The sequence below is a fragment of the Pseudophryne corroboree genome, chromosome 6 (assembly GCF_028390025.1).
Source record: "Pseudophryne corroboree isolate aPseCor3 chromosome 6, aPseCor3.hap2, whole genome shotgun sequence".
Lineage (NCBI taxonomy): Eukaryota > Metazoa > Chordata > Amphibia > Anura > Myobatrachidae > Pseudophryne > Pseudophryne corroboree.
The window spans coordinates 320,045,543-320,065,628 of NC_086449.1; the positions used below are offsets into that span (position 1 = coordinate 320,045,543).

The 20,086-nt window shown below is 44.4% G+C and overlaps 1 pseudogene; it reads right to left on the minus strand.

Moving 5' to 3' along the window:
* Positions 1 to 5,553: 5,553 nt before the first annotated feature.
* On the minus strand, positions 5,554 to 5,672 carry LOC134937168 (5S ribosomal RNA; annotated as a pseudogene).
* Between the last annotated feature and the right edge of the window lie 14,414 nt (positions 5,673 to 20,086).

A 20,086-nucleotide genomic window follows, 5' to 3' on the forward strand; every position in this document is an offset into this window, starting at 1 on the left:
TATATATATATATATATATATATTTGAAATGCTGTATGCTCGGCACTCACTCTGAAAAAGATGGTATAGGCTGCGGTGCCCTCCTGGAGGCGAAGAACTCTAATGCACGGATATGGGAGAGAGGCGGCACTCAAACAGGCTTGTATTGCAATATAAAAAGGTCAATTTATTCCGACATGTTTCGGGGTAATCACCCCGTCCTCAGGGTCATCATAGCCCAAAGTAAGACCAAAGACATACATATATACACATAACAATTAACATCAAAGAACTAATCTTACTCACCTGCTTACCCGCGCCATTCTGCACCGCCGGACGCTCAGCCGCGCTTCCGCGTCGCTCCCCGGTGACGTCATTGAGTCGCGCCTGGACCCGGTTCCCATGGAGACCACCAAGCCCGCTCTCAGTACACTCAGGATGCGTGTGCAGGCTGTACGCTGCTGGCCCGTGACAGCATCAGACTGGTGCAGGAGGTATCTAAGCAACGAAACAAAACAAAAACAAATGAGATACAAGTGAGGACATACAGTGCCACAGATATTAACCAATGTAATCCCCACCCCCACCAGACAATAATCTAGTAATCTAGTAATCTAGGTGGCACCAGGACATCTAGGGACCACCAGCAATCCAGCTGGCGGCCTAACCCTCGGAGAAGACGAGAACAACAGCTAGGGGCTAGTACCTCAGCAAGCGACTCTGAAGGAGCATCTGGATCCGTATCACAATCTGACGGTAATTTCCCTTTAGGCCAAGGCCCTTTGGGCGTACGGACTCGGTCCAACCGCACCCCCCATGCAAGAAGAGGGAGAGGACGAGGAGGTCGCGCCAAAATCAAAGAATTGCCCGCACCAAAACCGCCCAGAACTTGAGAGAGTTGGTGTTTAATCTGTCTTCAACCCCCCTCACGGATCAAGAATATCGATTACTGGCGAAGGGACTTTCGTTTGTCCCCACAGTCCCGGCAGACCCGTTGGAGTGGAAAGTCGAGGTTCACCGCTTAGGACGCTCATTGAGACGTCAGGAACACTTCAATAACTCCACCCCACAAGGTCCAACCACGGAGGTCCCCATACAGTTGCGGCGTATAGCCCCTCGGTCACAGTTTGACCCCCCAAGCCAGAATCCATCCATACGGACTTTCCTACGGATGTTGGAGACAGTTGATCATACCGCCAGACTGGACAGTATACACCCTAATTTATCTAAAGCTGAACTGGCTACTTTAAAATCATTATCGGCCCGCACTGATATTGTAGTGCGTAAAGCTGATAAGGGTGGGGCCATTGTGGTTTTAAATCTAACCGATTATGTTAGAGAATGTGATAGACAGCTAAATGACACTCAGGTTTATAAAAAACTCACTAGGGACCCCACCAATGATTATAAGACTGAGCTTGATTTAATGCTAAAAGAAGCCAATACAGTAGGTTTGTTATCTAGTGAAGTGGTTCGAGCACTTACTATTGAACACCCTAGGGCCCCACTATTTTACACAGTTCCCAAGGTCCACAAGACACTGGTGGACCCCCCTGGCAGGCCCATTGTGTCTGCCAGGGGGTCACTCTATCATCCAGTGTCTGTGTACCTTGACGCCTACCTGAATCCTGTCATTCAGTCCCTTCCCTCTTACCTCAAGGACACTACCTCCTTGTTACAACAGCTCCAACACCTAGGCAATATACCTGCGGATACGTTATTGTGTAGTGCTGACGTCACCAGTTTGTACACGTGTATCCCCCATGTGGCAGGTATTGAAGCAGTAAGGTACTTACTTGAGGGTAATGAGTTCTATCAAGGGCCTGAGATTTCGATCTTTTTGAGATTGTTGGAAAAAGTGCTTACTCGTAACTATTTTATTTTCAATGGTCGCTTCATGCTCCAGCTAGCGGGGTGTGCGATGGGGTCCGCTGTGGCCCCGTCGTACGCCAACGCTTTTATGCATCAGTTAGAGAAGCACATGTTCTATCTCGACCCAGTCATTAAGCCACGGTTACTCTACTATAGAAGGTATATAGATGACCTACTAGTCTTGTGGACGGGGTCTCGAGATGAACTTATAGCTCTGTGGGAGGACCATAATGTTACCCAACACCCAGTGCAGTTCACCTATACTGTGGATAGTTCTTCCATTAATTATCTGGATGTTAAAATTTCGGTTCTGGGAGGAAAAGTGTCCACTTCTCTATATACAAAAAACACCGATAGGAATATGTTGCTTGATCACTCCAGCTTCCATCCGGCCCCACTACGGTGGGGTTTACCTTTTTCCCAGTTCATGCGTGTTAGACGTATAACGTCGGACCCTAAGGAAACAGAGGTGACATTGGATGTCATGCAGGCAAAATTTGCCGAACGGGGCTATCCATTAGATCTATTGCATCAGGCCAGGGCTAAGGCCCTCAGTATTACAAGAGCTGATGCACTTAGCCCTACTAATCGTAGACATTCCACTAGTGGCCCTAAACTCCCCTGGGTCAATAGATATAATGTAGCCAGCAATAGGAGGGTACGCCGGGCCAAGGCATTATGGCCCATCATACAGACCGAGCGGGCACTCTCATCTTTGGCCAAGACGTCCCTCCTCCCCAGTCACACCAGGGGAAGTAATCTAGGAGACCACCTTGTTAAATTGGATGTTTCCAGTTTGACAGCTGCACAGGAAACCCACTTTTTACGCACTAAACTGGGGTGTTATAGATGTCTGGGGTGTGCTACCTGCAACACCCTCATGACAGGTAGCAGCTTCAATCACCCCCATACAGGCAGGAAGTTGCCCATACGGCACCGATTAACTTGTACATCAACTCATGTAGTGTACTTATTGACCTGCCCTTGTGGCTTAGCCTATGTGGGCAAAACAGTCCGCCAGTTTAGAGAGCGCATGGCCCTACATAGAAGTGCAATAAAGAAAGCTCTTGAAAAAGGTAGCAGTGATCAACCGTTTGCACGACACTGTCTGTTGTTTAAACATGGAGTACCTAGCATTAGGGCCATATTGATTGATCATGTCCCTAAAAGCCTGAGAGGGGGTGACCGTGACAGAGCTCTTTTGCAGAAAGAATCCAGATGGATCTTTAAGCTTGGAACCCTGTCACCACGGGGTCTTAATGAAAATCTGGGGCTACAGTGTTTTATGTAAATTAGCATGTAAATTAGCTTTTTTTTAAAAAAACTTTTTATTTACAGCTATCACTAGTTGCTCAGATTGTTACCCCATTGTATATTTTTTGATTCCATTATGTATAGCGATATTGCACAGTAGTTTAAACCATAGTTAGTAGCGGAGTTACTAGATTATTGTCTGGTGGGGGTGGGGATTACATTGGTTAATATCTGTGGCACTGTATGTCCTCACTTGTATCTCATTTGTTTTTGTTTTGTTTCGTTGCTTAGATACCTCCTGCACCTGACGCAGTCTGATGCTGTCACGGGCCAGCAGCGTACAGCCTGCACACGCATCCTGAGTGTACTGAGAGCGGGCTTGGTGGTCTCCATGGGAACCGGGTCCAGGCGCGACTCAATGACGTCACCGGGGAGCGACGCGGAAGCGCGGCTGAGCGTCCGGCGGTGCAGAATGGCGCGGGTAAGCAGGTGAGTAAGATTAGTTCTTTGATGTTAATTGTTATGTGTATATATGTATGTCTTTGGTCTTACTTTGGGCTATGATGACCCTGAGGACGGGGTGATTACCCCGAAACATGTCGGAATAAATTGACCTTTTTATATTGCAATACAAGCCTGTTTGAGTGCCGCCTCTCTCCCATATCCGTGCATTAGAGTTCTTCGCCTCCAGGAGGGCACCGCAGCCTATACCATCTTTTTCAGAGTGAGTGCCGAGCATACAGCATTTCAAATATATATATATATATATATATATATATATATATATATATATATACATACTGTATACATATATATACAGTATATGTAAATCATACAAATTCAGCACTCACCTAATATTAACACTTCAAACTGTAATTTGAGTGCCGCCTCTCTCCCATATCCGTATATATATATATATATATATATATATATATATATACACACATGTATAGATATGCACACACGTCTGCAAAACCGATACAGGATCCGGCACCGCTCCAAGGACACATCTGCACGGTACAAGTTATCTAACTAATTCCTAGTTGATTAAAGTCCTTAGAGTGTTGGCCGATCCTGTATGTATATATATATATATATATATATATATATATATAAAAATGAAAAAGGAGGGGATGAGGGATAAATAGCGACCAAGGTGTTAATAAAATAAATTGCCAGTTAAAATCTTAAAAATATAGCTGTTTATTAAAATGAACATAAAAGAAACACATAAAAAATATAGGGACAACAATATATACACAACTGAACTAAAAGCACTTAAATGAATATATGCACTAAAAAAGAAAGAATTTTTCCTTATCTTAGAATGAGGTAGGTACAGGTCACACTTTAACGCGTTTCGTCTGATGAGACTTCTTCAAGGGGTAGGGACAGAATGATACAGTATATGCTTTTATAGCCAAAGTGATCAGTGGGAGGACTATGACATCACATATAGTCATGTGATGCAATTACATGTTAAATACTTTAAGGCTGCTCATATATATAAATCAATGCTTAACAGGTTATTATAGACTGAATATAAGTAAAAACGAGTTGATCCACACTTAGAAAACAGGATAAAAACACTGTAAAACGGCTGTAGAATGATAAAAGGCGGAACTTCCGCCACACTTCCGGTGGCGGCGGACTCGGCGCGTCACTTCCGCCCCACTTCCGGCGCTTACTGCGCATGCGCCCGTGGCGATTCCGTGCTCGTATCCATTTCTTGTTGTCAGTGGCTACAGTTCACAGGGGGAAGGAGCCAGTCTTAGTAAAGTCCAAAAGATGGTGGCCATTTTTGATGTGATTATGTCCATAGGTCTCCAGGTAGCGGCTGCCATTTTCTAATAGTTCATCTGACAGAAACACTTGTCAGATGCCCCGGTATGCATGGTGATAATTAGACATAAAAAAAAAGAAAAAAAGGTAAATAAGAGTATCAGGAGCATGTTATTGTTTTGTAAGCACCTAGTTTTACCATAAATTATAAGAGAAATAGCTAAACAGGATTATAATGAATGAAATGCTTTGCTATACATTTATAAAGGTGTATAATTGCGGACATCACTATGGGAGTGTGATATAAAGGTCAGACTCAGTAAAACATAGTGGAGAATTTAGCATCTTATACCTGTGCATTGTACGTACGCAATTATATAAGACCATTATATACAATAAGAAAGAAAAAGGATAGATGAAATGACACATATATTATGAGTTTGGCGTTAGTGGAGTTAAATTGCCATAGGGGGTGTAATTTCATAAGATACCGTGCCTACGCATTACTTCAATCCCTTATGGGTAAGGGGGAAAATGTACACACTGTAAAAGGTATGCATAAAGTGAAATAGTGAACATTATATAAGTGAAATACAAATATGTGTTCAACGTGAGTTCGTATTCACATGGAGTATGTTCCTTTCTCAGGCCCCTATTCAGATTCGTTCTATACAGTACTTGATCTTCCCAGGTGGTCCCCCCTACTGGTACTGATCAGGCCCAACGCTGCTTGGCTTCCAAGATCGGACGTGTTTGAGCATTTCCAGCGTGGTTTGACTGTAGCGACGTTGTGCCTTCTAGGTCATCACTCCAGTAATATAAATGAACATTCTCTGAGGAAGCCCTGACGGGCGAAACGCGTTGAGAAACCTGAGCAGAACTTTACCTGGCTGCTAAGCTAAGCTATATTGACTTTTTTTTTTAAATCATCTTTATTTTAAATGTTTGGATGATGTTTTATAGCCTTGTATTTTGAATAAATCACTTCTTTGGTCATTTGACTGATATTACGAAGACCCTGTTTATTGGATCTGGTGAAAGATATCTGGATACAAGACCATTGTGTGTTTATGCTGATTATTCTCCTGAATCTGGTACGCTTACCTGGGTGACTGTGGGGTTATCATTGTTAACCAGAGATATTACGCTATGCAGCGATTTCTGTTTCTCTGATTTATAGATGGTGAGAAACATCATGAATGGTATCTTGCTAGACATGTTATAAAGATTTCATCCGGTACGCATTTACTTATTTTTAGTGTCACCATACACTCTAAAAAACTTACTATACCATAGGCGCTTGTTCTTCTCCATCCTTTTTGCTACAGAACATTCTCTGTGTGTGAGTGTTCACGAAGGCCAAGTGAAAACGTGGATATGTGGTAGTAGGGTAGTGACAGGGAAGGGGAGGGGGGGGAAGGGTGTTGGAGTGTATGGTGGGTACAAGTTGGGAAGGGGGGAGGGGGGGAGGAAGAGGAGGGGGGGAGCTGGGGAAGGGGAATGGGGGTTTGAATACAAGGCTGAGCCGGAGGGAAAAGGGGGGGCTGACAAATAATTTAGTACAGTGTTTTATAAAAAGGGAGCGATCTCGTAATTGTCGTTGAATCCTTTCGGCTGTAATGTCTGTAATTGGAATATCCAAAACATCTCACGACGTGACAACTTGTTGGCGAGATCTCCTCCTCTGTCTCCTAGTTTCACCAGTTCAATGGCCTTGAAAGTCAAGGCTTCCGGGTTTGAGTTGTGTGTAGACATAAAATGTTTGGAGACAGCATGGCTCTCCACTCTGTTCCTGATGTTTCTCACATGTTCCTGTATCCTTATCTTCAATGGTCTTTTCGTTTTCCCAATGTATTGTGTGCCGCAACCGCATTCCTGGAGGTATATGACCGATTGGGTGTTACAGTTCATGTAATCCTTAATCTTGTATTCCTTTTTCTTTTCCACATCTGTAAAAGGTCTTCCTGTTGGGATGTAAGTATCTGCAGACATTGCATCGCCCACATTTGTAGGAACCTACACATTTAGGCCATGTCTGGTCCCTTTCTTGATTGTTCCTTAGCATACTCGGGGCTAAGAGGTCCTTAAGGTTACGTGATTTCTTAAAAATTATTTCCGGGCGAGGAGGGAGAATTTCTTTAAGGATGGGATCCATGAGTAGAATCCTCCAGTGATTTCTGAATGATTCCCGGATGGATTTCTCATGTTGGTTGAAGGTTGTTGTAAATGCTGTGGATTCTTTTGGTTTTTCCCTTGTTCTGTATTCTAGGAGCTTTGGTCTTTCAACTTCATTTGTTCTGGTGATGGCTTCTCTCAGAATGGAATCCGGATATTCCTTTTGTTTGAATCTGTCCCTGTACATCTCCAGCTGCAACTGACAGTCCTCTGGTTTGCTGCAATTTCTTTTAATTCTACTGAACTGGGAAAATGGAATATTATTCTTCCAACTCTTGAGATGATTGCTCTTATAGTGGAGATAACTGTTGGTATCCACCTGCTTAACAAAGTTCTTTGTTGTGATTCTCCCATTCTCTCCTGTAAGAACCAGATCCAAGAATTCGATGTGCCCTCTACTTGTGTTAGATGTAAAGGCGAGATTCATTGTATTGGTGCTGATGTGTTTAAAAAATTGATTAAAACATTCCATATCACCATCCCAGATTATTAGAATATCATCTATGTACCTCCGATAAAAAATAATATTTCTGTTAAAAGCACGATGGTCATGAATAAAACATTTTCCTCAACAACCCATAAAAAGATTCGCGAAACTTGGCGCGAAAATCGTGCCCATAGCGGTGCCGCATTGTTGTAGGTAAAACTGATCCAGAAATTTAAAATAATTATGATGGAGAATAAAATACATGATGTCACAAATAAAATCTCTGTGGTTATCTGTTAATGTGGTGTCATCATCCAGATATTCCTTACAGGCTGTTACTCCCTTCTCATGCTCAATACATGTGTAAAGCGATTGAACATCTATTGTAACCCACATGTATGAGTCCTTCCATTCGATATCTTTTAGGAGGTTTAATACCGATGATGTATCCTTAAGGTATGATGGGAGATTCTTTACATATGGTTTTAAAAAGACATCAGCGTATTCGGATAGATCAGAGGTAAGTGAGTCTATGCCCGCCACTATTGGTCTTCCGGGCGGGTTGTCCAAGTTCTTATGAATTTTTGGTAGGAAATAAAAAATGGGGGTCGTGGGGTCTGATTTCATTAAAAATTGGTATTCTTCTTTAGTGATGATGCCTGTTCTCAGACCATGTAATAGGAGTGTCCGTAGTTCTTCGATATAGGCATCCTTAGGGTCCTCTGTCAGTCTTTTGTAGGATACTCCATATATATATATATATATATATATATATATAAAATATGTGTGTGTGTGTAGCAGCAGCAGCCCACCACCACCACCGCCGGCGCTGCTGAGCGGCTGCAAGTGACATCACACAGCTGCTCCATAAATGCCGCTGACCCGCCCCCATTTTCCCCATGCCACCCCCTCAACGGTCTGTCACCGCCCCCACCTGCCCTGCAAACACTTCTACCTGTCAATCTGTTAGAGGCGTTCACAGCCAATGTGATGCTCTTGCATTGGCTGGGCGGCATCCACGCAGGACAGGACCTGCATATGTGCACTAACGCCATCAACGGGGAAATTGCTTTGTGATGTGACCTGAATAACCCCCAGAGTCTCCTTTAGCAATTAGATATAAGTTGTAGCAACAGGACTGTAAATACAACTTTGTTTCCTTTTAAAAGTACACAGCCTAATAGTGACAATTGCAACAAATAAAAACAAAACATTCTTAATTGGTAACAGCCTCTGTAATTATCAAATAGTTATAGCAGTTTATAGAAGTGCAAACGTCCAGCACTAGACAAAGGTACTGTCAATCATTATGTGCCTGGTTCATGTTTGTGTGGAATTGCACAGCCACAAAGAAGCGGCTGTGCAATTCCATCTAATTAAGATTCTAATCCAGCAGGAGGTGTCTGTAGTAGGTGCCTCTGGTTAGCATTAGTGAGGATCCAAGTGCTGTGTTTAAAGATGCAGCCTCGGATCTCAGTTGTGATTTGCCATGTTTACAGGCACAGGCTGGCCATCAGATCCAGACACCAGGGTCCAGGAAGTCTGTGTCCATCGATGCAGACCCTGGACCCGTCACACCTTCAAAACGGGGCCCTCAAGTCCCCATTTTGAAGAACGTTGCTGGGTAACATCGCAAGACCCATTATGCACATGTGCAGAACAGGGCCTGCACCTGCACAGATCTCCAAACATCATATCTGTATGCAGACCATCAAGTTTGCATACAAATATGAACCAGTGCCTTTGTTTAGATATTCATAGATACAGAGTGCTGTATTTGTTTTGCTTGACAAGTGCCAGTATAAAAGTTGCTTTGTTATTGTAGCAACAGTCTAATTGGATGGCCACTTATGTGTATCCTGCTAACAGTTCAATAGATGAGGGCACTCATCGCTCTTTAGTATATACTAGACCCAGAGTCCCATAGATAGTTAGGTATGCTCTGCTCACCCCCCAATTCCTAGCCGCAGCAAGTAACAGCAGCGTTGGTGGCTCATTGCTCCAGGATGCGGCTGTGTGTGAGTAAGGGGCAGTAACAGCTTTATAGCAGAGCAGCCCTCCTGCACCTGTCCCTACCGCTATGAGCGAGCTGGCTGATGTATATCTTAAGTGGTGGAGGCAGGAGGGTCACAAGGGGTCTCAGCGGCAAGTGCGGGCAGTCCCAGTTAGCCAGACATTAATAGCAGCACTCAACCTCGGTGTGGACAGGCTGTACACACGGGCAGCAATGCAGAAGTGGCCAATAGCTGGGTACCAATCACAATTTCTGGTTTGTTTTCCACAATGAGGAGCGCAAATCCTGGAAGTGCGGTACCCGACGGCAGATGCATGAACCTGCCCATGCAGGTGGGCAGGGTGGGCCAGCTTGCATGCATTATATGCTGTCCTGGCAGACGACAGGGTGGGACTGGTTCAGTAGGAACTAACCCACTGGGCTAGTGTTCCCCATGGCTGTGGGAAGGGGATCATAAGATCTCTCTCCTGCAGACTCTGCATTTCAGAGTTTGATATATAGGGATCAGATCATAGTTGCCATTGAAAATATGGGGACTGTGATCTGCAGCACTAATTAGCCTTCTGCAGGAGATTTCTGTAAAATCTGGTGCATTAGGCAATTAGTACTGTACATAAGGCAATTAGTACATAGTAAAATTACATGAAATTATGCATAAACTGTGGTTTATACATAATATTACACACAAAAAATGTTGATAAAAAGTAGGCCCCAGTAGCGTGAGGTCACTGATCATTTACTTTGTTTTGGCTTGCTGCTATAATATTTCACTGCTGGTGCGGGCTTGGCTTGTATAATATGCTGGCATAATGCCTGTGGGACTAAAGGCATACTGTTTTAAGGAGCTGCTAGTTATAGTATGTAGGGCACTGCTGTTTCAGTGTTTGGGGCACTCCTAGCAAAATTATAAACTTCTACTATGGTGCCCTCTACTGTCGTGTCTCATCATTGATTGTATATATAGTTGTGCTAAATGCTAAATAGACACAAATGGCCTATTGCCAGCTTGAAGAAAAAATGACTATGACTCAAATGTTAAAGGGAAAAGTTTATTTTCAATTATTCATATTATATTGGATATGGAAGCAGGAAATGCAGGCAATTCTTCAAACAATTTAGATATAAAATGACTCATAAAACTATATTTAGAAGATGCTCTACCTTTATGGGATTTTTAGCCACTGCTTCAAACTTTACAAGTTTGTTGTTGTTTAATATAATTCTTTTGTGTATTCCAATGAGAATACCAGGGTAATGTTCAGCTTTTTTCATTCAGCCAGTTACCTGGCCTGCCCATAGATTAGTATTATGCATTATGCCTTCCCATAATCTCCACAATCATTAGAGAAATACAGGGTGAAAGATGCACACTTGTATTAAGATCATAGTTGCATACCCTCCCTCATTCTGCAAAAGACTCCCTGAAATAGCAGCAATCTCCCTCCCTCCCTGGATAGTCCAGCAATCTCCCTGATTGCACCTAATCCCCATTATGTAGCTGTTACATTCTTGGGGGGGAGAATCAGAAATGCATACATTCAAATTACTAATGAGCGGGTTCGGTTCCTCGAGATCCGAACCCCCCCGAACTTCACCCATTTTACATGGTTCCGAGGCAGACTCGAATCTTCCCGCCTTGCTCGGTTAACCCGAGCGTGCCTGAATGTCATCATCCCGCTGTCGGATTCTCGCGAGATTCGTATTCTATATAAGGAGCCACGCGTCACCGCCATTTTCACTCGTGCTTTGGAGATGATAGCGAGAGGACGTGGCTGCGTTCCCTCAATTTCTTTGTTCAGTGTGCTGATAATATCTGCTCAGTGTGCTGCAAATATCTGTGCTCAGTGTGCTGAAAATATCTATGTTCTCGGCCTGAAAAACGCTCCATAACCGTGCTGCATTGTAGTATATAGTAGGAGGACAGTGCAGAATGTTGCTGTGACCAGTGACCACCAATATATATAGCAGTACGGTACAGTAGTCCACTGCTCTACCTCTGTGTCGTCAAGTATACTATGCATCCATACCTGTGCTGCATTTTAGTTGTGCGCAGTATATAGTAGGAGGGGACAGTGCAGAATGTTGCTGTGACCACCAGTATATATATAGCAGTACGGTACAGTAGTCCACTGCTCTACCTCTGTGTCATCAAGTATACTACAAAAGTTCAGTAAAATGACCCAAAAATCTAAATTAAAAGCATCTGATGAGAAGCGTAAACTTGCCAATATGCCATTTACGACACGGAGTGGCAAGGAACGGCTGAGGCCCTGGCCTTTGTTCACGGCTAGTGGTTCAGATTCACATGAGGATGGAAGCACTCATCCTCTCGCTAGAAAACTGCAGTGCCACTCCTAGATGGGCCAGGTGTTTGTGTCGGCCACTTTTGTCGCTTAGCTTAGTCACACAGCTACCTCATTGCACCTCTTTTTTTCTTTGCATCATGTGCTGTTTGGGGACTATTTTTTAAATCTGCCATCCTGTCTGAGACTGCAGTGCCACTCCTAGATGGGCCAAGAGTTTGTGTCGGCCACTTGGGTCGCTTAGCTTAGTCACACAGCTACCTCATTGCACCTCCTTTTTTCTTCGCATCATGTGCTGTTTGGGGACTATTTTTTAAATCTGCCATCCTGACTGACACTGCAGTGCCACTCCTAGATGGGCCAGGTGTTTGTGTCGGCCACTTGGGTCGCTTAGCTTAGTCACACAGCTACCTCATTGCACCTCTTTTTTTCTTTGCATTATGTGCTGTTTGGGGACTATTTAAACCGGCCTCCTTGTCACCTTATCACCATACATCACCACAAGCTTGAACCACCTTGGACCCCAAAAACCAGCTCGTCTTGAACCAAATCCACAATTAAGGACTGGATTTCTGCAAACCAAACGCACCACTGGTGAGGACTTTCCATTTGATTTATGCCATACCATTGGAACTGCTAATCCTCCAGCGTTGGGACTCTGATTATTCCAGCCCAGGGACTATGCTATAGCCCCAGGATTAAATTGGTTCTAAAATTAAAAGGTCCTAAGGAACATTGGGAACAAGCATGTATGTTGTATAACAGGAGATTAGAGGCTATTTTTACAGTGTATTCTCAATTTTACTGTCTAAAAGACATATTTTATATTTTATATTTAATAAATTCATTTTATTATTAGACAATTCATCTCTCTAAGCGCAGCCTTATTGTTGTTGTATTTAATCTGCCATCCTGTCTGACACTGCAGTACCACTCCTAGATGGGCCAGGTGTTTGTGTCGGCCACTTGGGTCGCTTAGTTTAGCCACACAGCTACCTCATTGCACCTCTTTTTTTCTTTGCATCATGTGCTGTTTGGGGACTATTTTTTAAATCTGCCATCCTGTCTGACACTGCAGTGCCACTCCTAGATGGGCCAGGTGTTTGTGTCGGCCACTTGGGTCACTTAGCTTAGTCACACAGCTACCTCATTGCACCTCTTTTTTTCTTTGCATCATGTGCTGTTTGGGGACTATTTTTTTAAATCTGCCATCCTGTCTGACACTGCAGTGCCACTCCTAGATGGGCCAGGTGTTTGTGTCGGCCACTTGGGTCGCTTAGTTTAGCCATCCAGCGACCTCGGTGCAAATTTTAGGACTGAAAATAATATTGTGAGGTGTGAGGTATTCAGAATAGACTGGAAATTAGTAGAAATTATGGTTATTGAGGTTAATAATACTATTGGATCAAAATGACCCCCAAATTCTATGATTGAAGCTGTTTTTGAGGGGTTTTTGTAAAAAAACACCCGAATCCAAAACACACCTGAATCTGACAAAAAAATTTCAGGGAGGTTTTGCCAAAACGCGTCCGAATCCAAAACATGGCCGCGGTACCGAATCCAAAACCAAAACACAAAACCCGAAAAATTTCCGGTGCACATCACTAATTCAAATGGGATCATCGGTGCCATTTCCCTGGATTGGTTATAAGGCCCTATGGCTACATACATTTGAAATAAGATTTCTCCTGGCCACTTACAGTATATGGAAGCTCTTGTAAAACACAGTACACGAAAAAAATCCTGCAAAATATCAGTGTTTTTTCTTCAACAAGTATCTTACTAACTTTGGGGCTCATTTACATTTGGATGTACAGTAAGTCATGTTTATGACACGCCTCTCAGATGTAGCAGTACACGTCTGCGCTGATAGGCGTCACTTTCACAATCTCCCTGAAATGCATTTTCAAAAATAGGCTAGTACAATTAAGATGCATGACACAAAATGTAGCAATTTACAAACAAATAACAGGAGGTTCAGGGGGTCATTCCGAGTTCATCGCTCGCTAGCTAGTTTTAGCAGCCGTGCAAACGCTATGCCGCCGCCCACTGGGGAGTGTGTTTTAGCTTAGCAGAAGTGCGAACGCTTGTGCAGCCGAGCTCTGCAAAAAAAGTTTGTGCAGTTTCAGAGTAGCTCTGAACCTACTCAGCGCTTGTGATCACTTCAGCCTATTTGACGTCGTACACCCAACCAGCCACCCCTGCCTTTTTTCAGACATGCCTGCGTTTTTGCAAACCCTCCCTGAAAACGGTCAGTTGACACCCAGAAACGCCCCCTTCCTGACAATCTTCTTGCGGCCGTCAGTGCGACTGAAAACTTCGCTACAACCTGTGCACATACACAACGGCCTTTGTACCCGTACGAAGCGCGTACGCATTGCGGCCCATACACATACACAGAAATGCCCATTTTTAGCCTGATCGCTGCGCTGCGAACAACAGCAGCTAGCGATCAACTCGGAATGACCCCCTCAAAGCATTGCAAATTGCACCCACCTTTACAGTACACACCAGCATCTTTGTTTTAGTCATGTCAATGCCTTTCTTCTCTACAATGATATGCTTTTCACACGTTTATACATATGGAAAGGACTCAACTCAATATCTTCCAGCATTTGTGACACACAAACAGAAACAAAGTTCTTGGATTCATTAATTGACGCACACGGAAGGAGGACGGTTTCTGAGTACTTAGAAACCTCCCCTGTCTGACCACAATTGGAGCCCCACTCCCTCATGGATTAATAGCATGATTTGTGGGTGTAATTTTGGCTGTGCCCCCCCCCCCCCCCCCCTATACAACTGTGATTGTGGTATTATCCTGTGAGGGGGTGGGCCTAATGATGCAATTTACCTGGCCCGGCCCCCAACAACCAAAAAGCTGCTGCATTGCATCAAGTTTGAGTGATATATATAGTTCGCCATCTTAAGGTTGCAGGTGTGGGCGTTGGTACGTTAATACAATTTTACAGATGTGTAATAGAGAGTGTTTTAAACTACGGAATTATAGTTTGGCATGGAAACTGTACCGCCCGTGAGCAAAGGGAGTTAGAGCGCTTGGTTCGCTTAGCTAGTAAAATTATTGGGGTTCAGCTGCAGACTGTTAAAGATCTCTTTGCAGCAAGACTGACAACTCGAGTTAGGTGTATAATGTCTGATTCTAGCCGTCCATCTGCTTATCTCTTTGCTAAATTGCCCTTTGGAAAGCATCTCAGGTCAGTGAAGGCATGCACAAATCACCTACGGAATAGCTTCTTCCCAACTGCTGTGCACATGTTGAATGCTCATTGGGATTAATGTTTTATCTCTCAAATGCATGTTACTGTGTGCTTTTATATTCCTATGTTCAAGCGTTTATTATCGTTGGTGTGCTGTACAATTGAATTTCGTAGTCAAATTTTATTTGATAATGACAATAAGTGTATCGTATCGTATCGTATCAATAAGGGAAGTGTACTCACCAGTCTTGCAAAACAGTAACACATTTTTATTTCTGCAGGTTGTCATCATACAACATGATCAGGTCCATTTCTAGTCAATTTGGTTCCATAGTGAACAGTAAAATAATGTGCCCCTGCCCCCTCCCTAGACATTCGAAAAAATACAAATAGTGGCATGCGTGCCTCCAAAAGTGGGTGTGGCCTCACTACAATGGACGTGGCCTTGCAGGAAAGAGTACCTCACACCCCAATTTTTGGCCCTGCACCCCAAGACCTTGTCTACCACAGGAAAGAAAAAAATCCACCTTATTATGCCCCACACAGTAATGACCCTTGCACCATTTAATGCCCCACACAGTAATACCCCTTGCAACATATGCCCCCACAGTAAAGCCCCTTGCACCATATTATGGGGCTAATTCAGACTGGATTCCTGCAGCGGCAGCGATTGCAGTCTAAATCTTTTTGTGGAGTGTGAAAGCGCAGCGGCCGCACTGCGCATGCGCACCCCGGGAGCCCAGTGGGATGCTATGAGCAACTCTGGGCTGCGATCGCCTCTGCCTGATTGATAGACAGAGGCAGTCACGGGGCGGGAGGGGGTGTGCCAATGATAATGCTCCTTGCACCCAGGTCCAGATTAACAAAGCGACGGTTGAAGCTGCAGCTCCAGGTCCTCCATCAAAATAGACCCACAGGATTGCTGTACTGCTGGAGAAAGAAAAAAATCAGCCACTCCGAATCCCGCCCACTAGATCTTTGCTGGGCCGTCACCACATACACCCCCTGGCTGACAGCCCACGTAAGTTTCCAAATATAAATGGCGGTGCATTGTCAGCTTCTTAAACCTTCCCTGCACCGCATAGTATTTCAGTACCTCCCATGCACAGTGTGTCCCGGATGATGAGTGGGAGGAGGGTTGCAGGCCGGTGGGGAGCTGCTGCTGGGAGATCATTTTAAATAAAGAGTGTATATGATGATCATCATTGCCTTTCAGCAGCGCCATGGGCCGCACACTATGGCCCCACACAGTAATGCTATTTGCAACATAATATGCCCCACAGTTATGCTCTGTCCTATCACCTTAATATATGGGTCACTCACATAGTATGCCCCACTACTACCTGCTCATTGTCAGGGATTTCATGACCTTGCCGCCATTGTCTTCCTCAGCCGCGGTCCTGACACTTTCCCATGTCCCTGGCACTTGGTCCTGCCTCTAGTGATTTGAATGTCCCTCCCAAAATTGCCACCGATTCCTCTAGCATGCTTCATAACTGTCTCCACTGTAGCGGCGGCCATTTTGGGAAGTACATTTTCAACAGTATTCTATGCAGATGGCTAGTTTGCATGGACTACAGTGCAGATACTGGCCGCAGGTGCCATGTGTGATTGCATGACTCGCCCCGGTCCTAAAAACGATCCTGAACAGGATCAACGGTTCGGTTCTCTCCTTGGACCTTTGTCAAGATAAATAAGTAGAACAGTCTGTCCCCTATACATACCCCAACACTAACTGAAGCCACTCCCCCAATCACAGTGATAGCATACCACTTCGTGATTAGGCAGACACAGCCATGGGTTCAGTATGAGAAACTGAAGACTTATATTGATCTTCTAGGTGAGTTAGCAACCCCAAGGAGAGTTTAATTCCCAATACAGAAAGATTCCATATTGGATGGGTTCATTTAGTCCATGTGGTCAAATTGTATCTAACTTGTAGATCCTCATGGTCTTTCTTTGTAGCAGGTTTTATGCACGATTTTCCACCTCTACTCAATGGAGAGATACAGTCTATAATCATACATTTAAGAGTCGCCAGTGAGTATCGTGCTTCTTGGAAATGCTTGGCAACAGGCTTATCGGTTATCCCCGTGGTAATAGCCAACTGTATTGATAACCTGTGATTGCCATTCTTTCCTGAAATGTTGAATAGTCTTTCCAGTATACACCAGGAAGCAAGGACAGCTCAGGGTATAAACAACATGATCAGTCATACAGGTAACTTGATGTTTCATCATAATCCTGTGCCCAGTATATGCACGATGAAAGAATTTACCAGGAGATGTGCTCCTACAATAGTATAGTTAGTACAACACATGCATCCAGGTTTATGTGGCGGTAACCAACTCGATGTATCCTGAGCCATAGTGAGTTCAGGGCGTAACAAATGGTCCTTAAAATTAGGGCTCCTCCTATTACAACTGATGAGAGGTTCCTTAGGTACATTTTTGTTCAAAGTAGATTCGGTAGTAATTATTGGCCAGTGTTTTTTTAATCATCTTATGTACTATTGGACCATCAGTGTCATAGGTGATAGTCACCACAAATGAGTTATCAGAAATCCTGCAATCTTTTCTACTATTTCCACCAGTGTAGATTTATGAGCTTTCTGAAGACAACATGACACAGTTAAGTTACTGTAACCGCTTTGGGTAAACTGAGCAGTCCGATCTTCCAGTTGCTGATCAGCTGTCACTGAGTCAGATTTGTTTTGTAAATCTCTGAAAAATTGGGAGAATGAAAGGTTCTGTTTCATGGGCATAATTCAGACTTGGTCACAAGCAGGCGGTTTTTGCACTGCTGCGACCCGGTAATCGCCGCCTACAGGGGAAGGGGGTAATCGGTGTGCAGGGTTGCGAACGGATGTGCAAAGAGCTGCACAAACAAAAGTTTGTGCAGTCTCTGCACAGCCCAGGACTTACTCAGCCGCTGAGACGATCCGTACCGATGCTGATGTCAGAAACCCTCCTTCCATATGGCTGGGAACGCCTGCGTTCTCCCGGACACGCCTTAAAAACGGTCAGTTGCCACCCACAAACAGCCTCTTCCTGTCAATCTTCTTGCGTTCACCAGTACAATTGCTTTCTTCATAAAATCCGTCGCTGTCTAGCGATCCCCGTTGCCGGCAGCCGACACACCTGCGCATTGCGGTGCAGACGCATGCGCAGTTCGGACCCGATCGCACCGCTACAATAAAAGGTAGTGTGTAATCGGGTCTGAATGACCCCCCCATGTTCACTCTAAAAATTAATTGTGACTCTAATAGGAATGTCCAATCCATGCAAGTAAGAAAACATAGAATCAAGGGTCTCTGCAGTACCCTTCCAGATGAGAAACACATCATCTAGAAATCGTCAATATTGTACAAATAGGATTTTGATAACCTACCAGTAAATCCTTTTCTCCTAGTCCGTAGAGGATGCTGGGGACGACATCAAGACCATGGGGTATAGATGGGATCCGCAGGAGACATGGGCACTCGTAAGACTTTTCATTGGGTGTGAACTGGCTCCTCCCTCTATGCCCCTCCTCCAGACCTCAGTTGTAGGAACTGTGCCCAGGGAGACTGACATTTCGAGGAAAGGAATTACTTAACTAGTGGTGAGATATCTACCAACTCACACCCTCAACCATGCCGCACACATGGCATTCAACATAACACACGCCAACAGGCATGAACTAATTGCAGCAACATGCTGAAACCAAGATAACACAACTTGTGTAACTGTAATAACTAAACTGCAGGTAAAGTACGCACTGGGACGGGCGCCCAGCATCCTCTACGGACTAGGAGAAAAGGATTTACCGGTAGGTTATCAAAATCCTATTTTCTCATACATCATAGAGGATGCTGGGGATGACATCAGGACCATAGGGTCTATACCAAAGCTCCAGTACGGGCGGGAGAGTGCGTATGACCCTGCAGCACCGATTGACCAAACTTTAGGTCCTCATCGGCGAAGGTGTCAAACTTGTAGAATTTTGCAAATGTGTTTGACCCTGACCAAGTAGCTGCTCGGCAAAGTTGTAATGCCAAGATCCCCCAGGCAGCCGCCCAGGAGGAGCCCACCTTCCTAGTAGAATGAGCTTACTGAATCGTACCTCTGATCCAGTGCGCAATAGTCTGCTTGGAAGCAGGACACCCAATCTTGTTGGGAGCATACAGGACAAACAAAACCTCTGTTTTCCGTATTCGAGCTGTTCTAGCAACATAAATCTTCAAAGCTCTAACCACATCTAGAGACTTTGACTCAGCGAATGTGTCAGTAGCAACTGGCACCACAATAGGTTGGTTTATGTGGAAAGAGGTAACCATCTTTGGAAGAAAATGTTGACGAGTTCTCAACTCTGCCCTATCTTCAGGTAAGGGCTTTTGTGGGACAAGGCCCCCAATTCAGACACCCGCCTTGTGGATGCCAACGCCAAAGGCATCACCACTTTCCAAGTGAGAAACTTCAACTCTATTTCTTGTAGAGGCTCAAACCAACCCGATTGAAGGAACTGCAACACCACATTAAGGTCCCATGGTGCCACTGGAGGCCCAAATGGAGGCTGGATGTACAGAACCCCTTTCACGAATGTCTGAACTTCTGGAAAGGAGGCCAATTGTTTTTGAAAGAAAACTTATAAGGCCGAAATCATCTGGACCTTGATTAACCCCAATCTAAGGCCCGCATCCATACCAGCCTGCATAAAATGGAGAAAACGTCCCAACTCCAACTCTTCCGTAGGAGCCTTCTTGGATTCACACCAAGACACATGTTTTCTCCAAATACGGTGGTAATGTTTAGACGTTACTCCTTTCCTGGCCTGAATAAGAGTGGGGATGACTTCCTTGGGAATACCCTTTCGGGTTAGGATCCGACGCTCAACAGCCATGCCGTCAAACGTAGCTGCGGTAAGTCTTGATACACACACGGCCCCTGCTGTAGTAGGTCCTCTCGAGGAGGAAGAGGCCGAGGATCTTCTATGAGCAACTCCTGAAGATCTGGATACCAAGCCCTCCTTGGCCAGTCTGGGGCAATGAAGATTGCTCAAACTCTTGTTCTTATTATTATTT